We start from the raw sequence: 13867 nt of genomic DNA on the forward strand, positions 1-13867 counted from the left end.
CCCTGTGCAATTTTTTACACTATTATCTTGAATGATATCAAGTTTGGGACAAGGTCTGGCTCTGTATGTGTGTGTGTGTGTATTTTATGTGTTTTATTTGTAAATAACAAATTCTTTTCTTAAAATTTTTATTAGTATATAGTAATTGTACATAATTATGGGGTGTTGTATGATTTTTTTTTAACACTTAAGAAATTTTATTGAAAACAAAATACAGAAACACCAAATTCTCAAAGTAAAACTGACAGCATCTTCCAGAACTTTGCTAGTACTGCACCATTCTTGTCACTATCAAAAAATAAAACCAAGTTCTAAATCCAAAGTAACAAATGAACCTGCTGGTAAACATTCTTTTCATGGTCCTAGTTCCTACAAAAATATGGAACGCTTCACAAATTTGCGTGTCATCCTTGCGCAGGGGCCATGCTAATCTTCTCTGTATCGTTCCAATTTTAGTATATGTGCTGCCAAAGCGAGCACTGTTGTATGATATTTTAACACATGTATGCAGCACACACCACTGTGTTTGTTTTGGGAGGTGTTAGATTGAACAGGCTGATGAACTCTAAAATTCATTATTTTCTATCATAAAAACAGGAAAAGTTTGGGATCAATATATCCTTTTGTGCCTTTCCAAAATGCTCAAAACTCCCTATTTTTTAAATCATTTTCAACCTGCTTTTTTATACTTTTTTTCTGCTTTTTCTACTTCTTTAACTCCTATAATCTGGGAATTATGTGAGTTGCCTCCATTTTCTATCCCACAATTTGTATTCTTGCTAATATATGACCAATTTTCTTTTGAGTTTGCCAAAAACCTTTTTCTTACCCAATCCAAAGGCTACTTTTCACTTTTTCATCTTCCTAAATCTCTTTGAAGCATTCAACACACACTGGTTTTATCTACTCTTGAGGTGCTGTCTTTCTTTGGCTTCTGAAACTGTACTATCTTGTTTTTCCTCTGATTTTCCACCTACTGCCTTTTTGCCTGTGATATCAGACAAGTCTTCTTTCTGGGCTTGAGTTTCTTAAGTAAAATAAGGTGTTTAAACAGGATGACATCTAAGGTCCTTTCCATATCAAGCATTCTGTGGTGAGAGAATTAATGAGATCATGTTTTTGACTTTAAAAGGTTATAATGTTTTTAATGTTGAAGGTTTTGTAGCTAATCCTGTCTACTGTAGTGTTCCAGTAATTAATGCAAGTTTTACAAACTTTGTAAGGCTGGGTCTTTGATGGTTTATAAATATCTAATTTGTGTTTGATGTCCTTTAAGAGTGTGTATACTTGAAATATCTGGATACTACACTATGTCTTTTTTTGAAAATAGATGCAAGGCACATTCTAGAACAATATCCTGTTGCTTATGCTTTAATATTAATCCTCAAAAATGTATATGGGTCAGAAATGTTTTATATTGTTCAATTTAATTCAGATATTTAGAAAATGAGGCAACAATCTTTTCATCCAAGTAAAGGCATTATGACCAATCATATGAGCCAGAATTCACCAATGTGATCAATAAAGATCCACAAGTAATATATTTGACACCTTCACGCTGAATTCATATGTTACACACAGGTAAACTGTAGTGGTTCAGTTAACCCTTAGTGTGTGTCCATGTAACATCACTTGAAGATATTGAAGAAAACATATTACTACTAAGATTTTTTTCTCCACCTACGCTTTACATGCCATACCTGATGTTCTCAAGAGTTTTCTGAGACCCTCAGGCAAAAGATTGGCTATCTATACTTACCTGGCAGGAGAGATACCATGATCATGAAGATTGGCCATCTATGCACTTAAAGCCATACTCACAAATGCTAGCATAAGAAGATTCTCTTGTACCAATTAAAAGGGAGGAATGCAATTCCCGAATCCAAAGGATAGCAATAAATATAATCTTGGTAATAACAAAGTTGGACAAAGAAAATTTTGAGTGTATTAAGTAGAAATTGCCCACCCTTGCTAAAGAAGCCAGTCAAGAGTGGGGATAAGTATGGGGATAAGCAAGCCATATAAAAAAGTAGCTGAGGTTATTATTGTTATTATTGGTGGTGGTGATGTTATTCATCAAAGCACATGTGATTTGAATGACCTTGCACACAAAGGAGTTCTCTTGATCCATGGAATATGAATGTGTCAGTCTCTTGATGAGGCATGATATAACATCACCCCTCCTTTAATAGAAGAAATTCAATGACATAACCAAAGTTCTAAGAGTCAATTACTTAGTCAACAGGCCCCCAAATCTATATCAAAAATTCAAAAACTGTTAATTTATATAAAATATGATAAATGCTAGGTGCCACTTCTCACACTTACTCTCTTCTTTCCTGCTTCTCCCCTTTTCTCTCTCTCTCTCTCTCTCTCTCTCTCACACACACACACACACACACAAGCTACATAACACCTAAGTGATTCTCAAAATCTTCTTGATGAACTGATTTTTATTATATAATCTAGTTTTGTTATTGAGAATCATCAGGGATCAAAGTGTTCAAATGAATAGACTCGGTATTCAAGCTGATAGAGAACCACTAACCATGCAATATAAAATTTACCAATTCTAAAAGTCATAATAAAATAAAATTTACTCATGACTAAAATTATACTGTGCATAAAGTTTGCTTACATTAGTGACTCAGCACTTCCCCAAAAGGACTTCCTGCCATTAAGTAAAAGGCACCATATTAGGAATGACAGGACCATGAAAGTCTGTGTTAAGTAAAATAACTGATCTCTGTGTCTCTGCAGAAAGAAATAACCCAGAGAACTTTGAGAGTAAACATTGTGAGAATCATTATATAAATGTTTTTAAAAATTGTACCCTTGGGGACCGGCACCATGGCTCACTTGGTTAATCCTCCGCCAGTGGCGCCAGCATCCCATATGGGTGCCGGGTTCTAGTCCCGGTTGCTCCTCTTCCAGTCCAGCTCTCTGCTGTGACCCGGGAAGGCAGTGGAGGATGGCCCAAGTGCTTGGGCGCCTGCACCCACATGGGAGACCAGGAGGAAGCACCTGGCTCCTGGCTTCGGATCGGCGTAGCTCCGGCCGTAGTGGCCATTTGGGGAGTGAACCAAGGTAAGGAAGACCTTTCTCTCTGTCTCTCTTCTCACTAACTGTCAAATAAAAAAAAAATTGTACCCTGAGATTGCAAGCTCAAATATTCTTGACCTCCTTTTAATTTCAAATCAGAAAACCCAACTCTAAGTTCTTAAAAATAATAATGTGGTATTTTATTTTATAGCTAAGAATGTTTACTTCTCTAGAAATGTCCACATATTTGGGGCTTTTAAGATATTACCCTAATGAGGTCAATTTTACTATATTGCACTGTCACAACTTTAGGCTTAAATGGAGTCAACAAAGTGCCATTTTATCAATCAAGAGCTCCAGGTGGGATGGTGACAGGGACAAAGCTTTTGTTGTTGTGTACCAAGAGTTATATTTAGGTTTCTGGCACAAATTAATAATTTATTGATAATATTTTATAAAACCAAGGCATTGTCCCCACAGTCTTTTTTTTTTCTTTTTTTTCTTTTTGACAGGCAGAGTGGACAGTGAGAGAGAGAGACAGAGAGAAAGGTCTTCCTTTGTCGTTGGTTCACCCCCCAATGGGCACTGCGGCCGGCACGCTGTGGCCAGTGCACCGTGCTGGTCTGAAGCCGGGAGCCAGGTGCTTCTCCTGGTCTCCCATGCAGGTGCAGGGCCCAAGCACTTGGGCCATCCTCCACTGCACTCCCAAGCCACAGCAGAGAGCTGGACTGGAAGAGGAGCAACCGGGACAGAATCCGGCACCCCGACCGGGACTAGAACCCGGGGTGCCAGCGCCACAAGGCGGAGGGTTAGCCTATTGAGCCACAGCGCCGGCCATCCCCACAGTCTTTCATCTAAAGCAACACCATTTGTTCTGTTAGATTGGGGAGTTTGTGCAGTATCAAGGAGAAAATGATGGGTAATAATATCTGGTGCGCCGGCCGCAGCGCGCCAGCCGCAGCGGCCACTGGAGGGTGAACCAACGGCAAAGGAAGACCTTTCTCTCTGTCCCTCTCTCTCACTGTCCACTCTGCCTGTCAAAAAATAAAAAAAAAATAAAAAAAGAAAATCTTTAAAAAAATAATAATAATATCAGTAATAATAGCTACTAATATCATTCTGTTTTATAGTGCCACATGCTTTTACATGAATTTGGTCATTTAAGTACATACAACAAACTCTGACATAGGTACTTTGTTAGCTTCATTTTACAAATAAGGACACTAAAGCCTAGAGGGCTGGGAGTATCTGTGGGATCTTTTGCTCAGACAAAATGACTTGGGTGAAGAACTGCACAGATTGTTTCCTATGGAGGAGCACTCATATTTAGTGAGCATCTACCATGTGCCAGAAACTGGGCCAAGTGCTTTACATAAGTTGCCTCATTTAATATTCCCATTAGCTTTATGAGGCAGCTATTTTTAAACATACTTTACAGAAGAAGGGAAGGGGATACAAAGAAGTTAAGGAATTTTCCTAAATTCATGCTACTGATGAGGACAGAGCTGAAATGTTTGTCTACCTAAGTTTGATCCTAAAGTTGATGCATTTCAATTTAAAGTGAAAAGAAAACTAGAAAAAGGGAGGAAATAAATTTAGTTTGATAAAGCAGTCCATATTGTTTCCTTGGAACTAAAATTTTAATCACAAAAGTCAATCCTCAACTCAGTGCCAACACTACATTCCTGTACAATGAGCTTTTTATACTGTGGAACTAAAGGTTACAACATTCTGATCACTTTTAGAATGGGAACAGGTTGAAGCCATTCTCCATAACTCGTTTCATGCAATAAAGAAAAAAAATAGACAGTGAAAGTGAAATGATCCAGACATGTCAACATGCAGCAGGGCAGCTTCCTTTGAGATGATGAATTAATTCTTCCATGCCATTAGATCTGTCCCTTAGTACAAGAAGCCAGTCAGTCCCTCTATCCTCAGTGGCCCAAATAGAAGCACATCATCAGTATTTCTCTTCGGAATCCCTTTGTCAAAAATTGCAGATTCCCAAGCCCCAAGTTCTGAGAGCAGGACTAACAACTCTTGTCTCAACCAGCACCCCAGATCACTTGTATAACACAGCAAAGTTTGAGAATCACTGCCTGCACACAGTGATAAAACTCTCAAGCCTAGTGTTCTGAATGCTCAGGCACAGATAAGCTGAATTTATTTTCACCCTACACAAGGAAGGAAAGGCTCCTTTGAGTTAATTAATATTAAGAAGCTACTTAACATAAGCTATTAAGATACTTTAGCAGCACTCACTGGCAAACAAAGGGTAGAGGTCAGTTGCCATTTTTCACATCCATTCACTATAGCAGACATAGGATCTGCAATGTGTCCATGCAAAATACTTCAGCAGTCCCCCTATTAGACTTTAAAGGTCTGCATATAAAGATCAGTGTTCACCAAAGAACACTCTGAAACACAGACTTTAGCTTCATTAAGAATGACCTTATGCCAATTTCATCCTAAATAACCAAGTTTAACAATAATTCCTTTCTCACGATTGAGATCAAATCTAATGCAAGTAGTAGCCTCCATAATGAACAGCAATTAGCTGAGTGCTTACAGTGTACCAGGCACTATTGTGACGTGAAATACTCCCTAGATCAAAGGAAAAGAAATCAATTTCTTGTTATTAACTCAGAGATATCAGAACTTATTTGATCACATACCTTTTTTATGAGGAAAACCTGACAAACCTGACACACACATTGAGAGTGGGCTACTAGATGCCAGTATTCCCCAAGGCAAAGTCAGGAGCCCTACCCAGATCTGTAAAATCCATTACAGTGGGGACTTCAGAAATCTGCATTCTTAGGTCACTCTTAGGTATACTGCTCTAGGCTGTACCAGGAAAATCAGTGGTTGTCCTAAAGGTGACAATTGAAGGCAATTGTTACAGCTGCATTGGCAAGGGTGATGGAAAAATCGAACTCAAAAGTCCGTATAGGGAAACTTCCAAGTGACAACATTTTGACACTTGATAGTTCATCATCTAACTCATCCCAAAAACCAGGATGCTTAGAAGAGTGAAATCTTTGCTCTTACACCACTGAGGTCCAGAAATGACACATAAAACAAGTCCAACTAAATGTTTCCCCAAATTCGGCTGCCCCATTGGAATAGTAAGAGAACACAGATAGGTATATCTGTTTTCCTACCTTGCTAAGTTGTAGCACTTTAATAAAGCCACTTCCCTCTCTCAGCTTTCCCATCTATAAAATAAGAACAATTATCCCTGCCCCCAGAGAGCCACTGCGAAAATTAAATGAGGTACCTACATACAAAGCTTTTGTGACAAACACGAAGCTCAAGAAATGTCTGTTTCTGTTGCCCCTTCCCTCATCCCTCCTTCCCCTGGTATAGTATTGTGATACCAGCTTCAATAGTGCAGGGAGACAGGGAATCTTGCTGTTGGTTTTAGAGTAGCTACTCTCTGAGAGTAATTTCCTTTAATGGGCTCCCATGTCAGTGAGGCAAGGTCAAATGCAAGGCACTGAAGCAGCCATTCAGTTCCGTGCACTAGGAGTCGACAGGTACTGGAGTATATAGAGATGAAAAGATGAGTCCTGCCCTCCAGTTGCTAATAGCAGATTAAGGAAAATACCCAATATGCCTAGCATGGCAGAAAATGGCAACTCTTTATCTGGGGCTAAAGAGATGGATACAGCTGGTCACAGAGGCAAACCAAGCAGATGCAAACTGCTTCATGGCTAAGTTCAATCATGGAGTCCAAGGATACCCAATGTCATCTTTATCTACCCAGAAAAGCCAAGCACTGATCTAACCCAGGGCTGCAGTTCCAGGGCTCAGTTCCAGCAGCCAGTGCAAACTCAGTCCCAGGCTTTGTACTTTGTGCCCAGTGCTGCACTACATATAGGACAAAGCCACTAAAGTAGAGGTGACCCCTGTCCTCTAGGAGGAAAGTCACTGACAAAGGCAAACTGCTAGACAAAAAATAATCTAAAATTAGCAAAAATTTATAAATAATCTAAAAGCATCAAGTAAACAGATAAACACCATATTCACTCACACCATTCCCTCCTTGGGATCCTGTTCATTTTTGTCTAAGATGAAAAAATCTTAGATGAGACCAAAATAAGTAATCCTCAAATCCCCAGATATCCCTACCTCAGAAACTTGTCAGGAAGTTGGAGATTCTCACCACCATTATGACGTCCCCAGAACATTGATTTTATCAGGGTTTCATGATAATCAGTAGTCAGACTAATTGGAATATGGCTTTTCCTAACATGTCTTCCTTCTTTTTACAATTCTTTGTGCTTTGCTGTGCTGTGCTGTGTGTGTGTGTGAAGAGGGGAAAGGGAGAGAGTGAGTGTGTGTGTATATGTGTGTGTGAGAGAGAGAGGGAAAGAGAGTGTGTGTGTGTGTTAGTTGAGGTTCCAGCAATGCTTGCAAGGAACATTTCCTTTTCTATCAATGCTCCCATCTGAGTCTTAAGTTTCTTTGGTCAGTGGGAGAAACTCCAAAAAGCTGCTGTAGTGCCCTCTCCACTTGCACTTCTTCCCATATCTAAGAAGACTTTGGGGATCCCCAAGGTTTCTACTCTTCAGAAAGGAAGAAGAGGAGGACAACGGTTGAGAGGCAGGACAAGAGGATGAAGTGCACACTTGGCCGGCAACCTTTTGCACCTCCCATGTAACCCTATGCCAAGACTCCACTACCACTGAGGATGAGGCATACCACAGTGACCGGGGGTTGGGGGGGGGGGGTTTGAATGATTCAGGTGTTGTTTCTAAATAGGAAAAAATGGTGGGGGAAAGGGGTTATAGGAACCAAACCTTTGGGAGCTTTATCCCCTGATTTGCTTTCAGTGTGTAGAGAGACTGCAATGAAGCACCAAAGCTGAATAAGACTTAGACGGAACTGTGTAGACCATCTCAAAGTCTAAGCGGGGTTTAAAGCTCTGGTCTAGTCACACTGTTCAGCCTAGAATCCACTGGACACCTGTGTCTCATTGCTAACATCTAACTCCTCAAATAGCGTTTCAGTACTAACTAGCTGCTGCTGCTGCTGCTGCTGCTAAAGGGCAAAAGGTGCCGACGGGACCGCGGACATTTTGGCAATACCTTTTTTCCCCCAGCAGAACAAATAGTGTTCAGATCTTGCAAAGCCAACAAAACCGCAGCATAGGTCAGCTGCAAACTCCCCCTCATCTGAGACCTCCCTGAGCCAGCAAAGTTAAAGCCGTGAGCTTCAGGCCCTCAGAAGGTCGCTGGAGAGGACAGTGAGTCTGCAGGATGAGTCAGGAGAATTGAGAAAGCCCAGTCAGTCCCCAGAGCCAGGCCTCTCATCAGGCAGCCAAGGAAAAAGCTCAGTAAAAACCTGGAACACCCTGATAATGGAAGCGAGGGTGGGGGAAAGAAGCAACAGAGAGGCAAACGACCTATCCTCGGCATCAGCAAAAGAAGGAAGCATACCAGCAAAACGGCTTTATCCTTGACATGTCCTTAGCCTATTTCAATACCCTCTTCCTTCCCAAAGCACCCGAGATGCCCATAGTGGTGCCAGCTGATCAGACGTTTCCTCCCACCCTTGAGTTATCCCTTCTTCCAACAGGCTCAGACATCCCCTCAATAGCCTTCTGTATTTCAATGCAGTGTCTTGCTTCCTCAGCTCTGCTCTGTCTTGTCATTTTCATGATAACTGACCTGGGCCAGTGCTCCAGTTCACAAGTTACTGTGGCCCCCACTGGGGTCACATACTGGCAATTAAACTACTGTCTCTTTGTGATGGGGTTCTTTTACTCCAAAGAGCATGCACATAGTGAGAGGATTTCTAATGAAGGGGGGACCTCAGGCAGAGATATCCCAGGGTACCTCATATTCAAGTTCATGTGCAGGAATACCTCCCTATCTCCTTGTATAAGTGTAAGCCAGCCCAATAGATAGTCACCTGGCCACAAGCCTAAAACCAAGGGCACCAAGGTACGTTCTTAATATGGGCTCCAAGATGTAAGAACTTCATCTGATCTATTTCCAACAGATTGCAAACTACTAATTTGTGAGGGTGGGGAGAGAGGAATATATAAGAGTTAAGAGAATTGGCCATATTATCAAAACGCGAGGAAGAAAATGTCCAAAGCAACCCACAGTATTACAAAAATTTCCTGCTTAAAAGTTTTTGAAATCCTACAGTCCTCCAAAAGTGCCAAAAAAAGAGAGTAACTGGGAAGGCCTGCCCATGACATCAGCTTGTGTGCCTGGCACCTGGGAACAAGTTGGCACAGTGAGGGCTAGCTGGGAGGAAGAAGGTAATGATTGGCTGGGGAGGCTCTTGGTAAAATGACTGAGGATGAGATAAACAGCTGGCATTTGGTTATCCAGCTTATTAGAGGCCATAGACTCTTTAGGATACTGTTGGACTTGTGATGGGTCTGAGCTGCAGCTGAATTTTCAAATAAAAACATCTAGCAATGCTGATTCCACTTGGACATTATTATAGTTTAATGAGACTTCTCAGGACCAAGAATGCTGTGATCTCAGATTGCTTGTGCAAGTGGACTTAACTGAGCAGGCCTAGTGAATGGACCAAGCTTGCCTTTGCTTTCCTTCTCCTTCCTATTCCATAGCTGAGTCTCCCCACACCCCTATCACTGAGATCCATTTCTCCCCGACACCTGAGGGCTCCCATGGCTCTTACCCAGTACAGGTTGCTCCTGATGCCTCCACAGTCTGCAGTCGTTTGTCTCCCTGCTCCCTCACATCACAACATCCCTGAATCCATTCTCTGATGGCCTTGTGCTTTCCAAAGAGACCCATGAGCTATTATGTGTTACAGGATCATGGTTGAAAATGAATTAAATTCCTGAATGAACTTCTAGTGCTAGCATTTTTTGCTTGTAGTAAGTTAGTGGGATGGCACGTCTGGATAGGGTAACCATTTGACAAACCTGTCATACAGTGGAAATGACTGCCTACTTTTCCCTAAACTTAGGAGGGAGGACATGCCTTGACTTGTATTGGAGATGGAAGCAACCAACCTATAAAGGGTGCAAAATTCACAAATGACTTTTTGGTATGGCCAAGATTCCCTTCATAGGCAACTGTACACCCCTAAGAAGACTAGATATTTTCCTATGTTTTTTGCTTTGACTTTTTCATTTCTGTCTTTCTTAACTGAGTACACTTGAGGCACAGCGGTTGCTGAATTGATATCACATTTACCCTAGGTCATTTAAAAAATTGTCTTCCTAATGTTTTGAAGTGAACTTTACCCTAATCCCCATCCCTTACTCCCTTTCAAGGCTCAAGAGGTACACCTCATTTTACCCAACAATTGCACTACTGAAAAGATGTATATATGAGAAGGGTCATACCAATAGACACATCACATACCATTGAATCAATGGAAAATGAAAATTGCTGATCTTTGGCCAAATTGACCAGTAAGAAAGGCAAATCTGTTTTCAATGGGTTAATAGCCACTAACCCTTGCCCTGGCTGCTTCGGTCCCTACTCTGAGATCCTCAGAACTTTACAAGATTCAAGAACTAATAGAGCAATGCCTGGCACAACAAAAAGTCTCCAGGTACTTGCTCCAGGACTACACCTGGAACCTATTCTGATTTGTTGTTTCCTGTGCCTTTCCACGTGAATATCATCCACAATATGAAACCTACCAAGTAGCAGGTACTGGTTGTGGCCATGCATGTGGATCCAAATCACTTTGCTTAAAGCATTACAGAGCTACTGAGGTTTATCTTAGTTCACTGAGCCCCATGTGTTCCCATGAAGCAGAACATCCACGACCTTCAAAGGATGGACGACTTGAGCCCTATTTCCAAAATAGCACTTGGCAGGCAGCCTAGACTCAGATGAGGACAGCAGACACAGGCTGTGGGCATGATGGGCCAGCCCCCTGTCACATCACCTCAGGGGATCCTCAGCCCCGTGGGACTCACCAGAAAATCCTACACATTTGAAAAACAGAAATTATCTAGTCCACCTGAGCACCCTGGGAGCAGGTTTGTATTCTTAGTCTCATGCTTCAAGTGCTGAGTTTAGAACATAAAGCTTCTGTTCAAGGTCATATGATGAGTCAGCTACAGAGAGGGGAGTGAAAAGACTGGGGGAAAAACAAGCCACAGCAGGGTTCGCTTAAGTTGCCTGCACCTATGAGAAAAGCCTGGCCAAACCATTCATATTCTTCATACATAGGTAGTTTGAGGAATTGCCTTGGAAGAGTGTTAATGAACATAGGCAAGGAAGAGGGATGATAGTGGGATGTTTCTCTTTGATCTGCAGTCCCAGAGACCCAAACCAGTGGTAGCCTTGCGATATAGGTGACTAATACAGCAAACTTCTCCTTGCTGCCCTTATTTGTTTCTCAAGAAAGAACTCATTCATCCTGCTGCAGGTAAAAGCTCACTCACAGCACCAAGGCTACTGTCAGTGTTAAAATAGTATAAATTAATTTCCTTTGTGGCAAAGGGAAGCAGAAAGAGCTCTATGTATAAATTTGGAAGACCTGAATTCTACTCTTGACTCTACTAACTCTCTTGGTAACGTTAAGGGATGCACATTGTCTCACTTCATTTTCATCACTTATAAAATAGGAATGACACCGCTACCAGCCACATGACCTGGCATAGGGAGAAAAGATTACTATAAACAAGAACACTATTTGAATGGTCCAATAACCTCCAAATATATAGGGAAATATGACTGCCTTCAGAAATGCTCCGGAGATGCCTAGAAACCACTGTTTATCAATCACCTATTATGTGTCCATCACTTTCACATCCATTATTTTCATGAATCCTCACAATGATCCTATGCAGTACATACTAGTGTTTTCCATGTAAACATACCAATAAAATAAATCATTGGGTTCAAATGCCAATGATATTCCTATACATGATTTCAAAATTGTTCACACAAAAATAAACATATCTTTTCATTCTACTTCCCACAAACTAATACTTTAGAAAGAAGTAGATTTGGTGCTTGCATACACACACACACACTAACTCAGAGTATGAATGACAATGACAAAACAAGTCAGCTAACATCGACTTGTATCTATAACATAAATTTGAAAGTAAACATGCAATTCCTTCCATATTTCATTTTGCAAAAGCATAATATGGTTTGTAGAAAGGTGGAAAACATTTAGAGTAAGGATTATTACCATGGGAGGAATGCAGTGGTGCTTAAATGGAAGTCAATAAATCCAAAGAACTTCCCATGTTAAAATGACATAGTACACACACTTGTAGAAATACAAGTTTATATGTGACTTAAAGTAGCAGCACTGTAGGACCTTCCAGGAGGGCATACAGACTGCCTTGAGGAAGATACTGTGTAGAGACCCAAATGGAAATACAAGGGGAGATAAACAAAGGGAGATTGACCTGTAGAAAAGTAAAATGCAAGCACACATGTGTGAGAATAATCAGGGTACCACAGACCTGTACTTTCTTCCCTGACCAGTGACAGGCTACTGCTATAGCTAACCCTGTTCCTTACAGCCTTGATCAAAGGAGAGAGGAGACCCCTGAGGGGGGAGAGGGGAAAGACAGTGTTCTTGTCAACATTTTTATCCTCACCTAAAAACAAAAATGGAGCTCGGAGAGTTGTTTCCCTAGGCATATATAGCTAATATTGGGGGAAATTGATGTTCAAACCAAAGCACAAAGGGTCTTCAAAAATGTTATGGGAAATGCCTAGTATGAAAAAAACATGAATTTCAAAAAATTGCAATAAGATAAACCTACCTTTTAATTCCATGTTTCCATGCAATACTCTACCCTCATACCTTCCCATACCCATTCCCATGTCTTTTCCAGAAAGATGAACCACTTCCCCAAACCACATACCCTGCCTCAGAAATGCTGCCAAACCTTGGGACATAATGAGACACTGTTCCTGGTCCTTTCTTACCTAAACACCTCTCATGATGACCACCCTCTAGCCATACATGACTACATTCTGCAACCATTCATCCAAGTGCTAAACATCACTGATGCAGTGTTCAGTGAGAGTGGGTTGTGTGACCCAGAAACAGAGCTGTTCTCCATTAACAAAGTTAACTGACTTTTCCAGGGGCTGAAACTCATCCCTGGCCTTAGTCTGTATCCCTCTTCTTTTCTCAGCCTCCCAGGCTCAGAGACATTTGAAGGCCAAAACCTATCTGAAACATTCAACCCAAATATCCCCCATAGCATCCAGCACAGGACTTAACATATAGCAGACACTCAAAATACTTTATAAGTGAATGAAGACCATGTGCATCCCTCACTGTGTGCAGGGAGGAGTATGTCATCAACGTCTTCATTTTATTAGAATCATTGAGAAATTTTATCAGAGATCATACACACAAAAGGCAAGAAATTAGATGAAGATACTGATTAACTTTTACTAAGAAAACTCTGTGTCACCAATCTTATACCATCAATCAGAGGGACTAGAAGAAAACATCTCCCCTCTTTAAGCCTCAATGTCCCCCACTTTAAAAGTAACTGTCTTGAGCAGTGTTTCTCATCCCTGACTTCAAGGTAGAATCACCAGGGGAGCTTTCAAACCTATCCTTGGGTTTCGGATTTAATTACTATGAGGTAAGGCCTGAGCATCAGTATTTTTTAAAAGCTCCCCAGTGAGTCTGATATGCTGCCAGGAATGAGAACCAGTGGGATAGATGGTCCCTGAGGTCTCTCCTTACTTTGAAAATCAATACACTGACTACAGCTGGATCTCTCGTGGTATCAGGGCTGCCCTACCTGTTATCCACTTTCCTCTCTAACACTACACACCATGCAATCTATCAATCGAGTTGCTCAGTAGCCTGACATCTTGTTTCA

The 13867-nt window shown here is 41.1% G+C and overlaps 1 protein-coding gene and 1 non-coding gene across 5 annotated transcripts in view; one reads left to right on the forward strand and one right to left on the reverse strand.

The window, feature by feature from the left end:
• GRIA3 (glutamate ionotropic receptor AMPA type subunit 3) overlaps positions 1-13867 on the forward strand; it is a 318320-nt gene that overhangs the window by 25990 nt on the left and 278463 nt on the right. The window lies entirely within an intron of this gene.
• LOC127485104 (U6 spliceosomal RNA) lies at positions 374-480 on the reverse strand. Its single transcript, XR_007912277.1, has one exon. It is a non-coding gene; the product is annotated as a U6 spliceosomal RNA (small nuclear RNA).

The sequence above is a fragment of the Oryctolagus cuniculus genome, chromosome X (genome assembly GCF_051225735.1).
Source record: "Oryctolagus cuniculus isolate XC-2025 breed Fujian yellow rabbit chromosome X, ASM5122573v1, whole genome shotgun sequence".
Taxonomy (NCBI): domain Eukaryota; kingdom Metazoa; phylum Chordata; class Mammalia; order Lagomorpha; family Leporidae; genus Oryctolagus; species Oryctolagus cuniculus.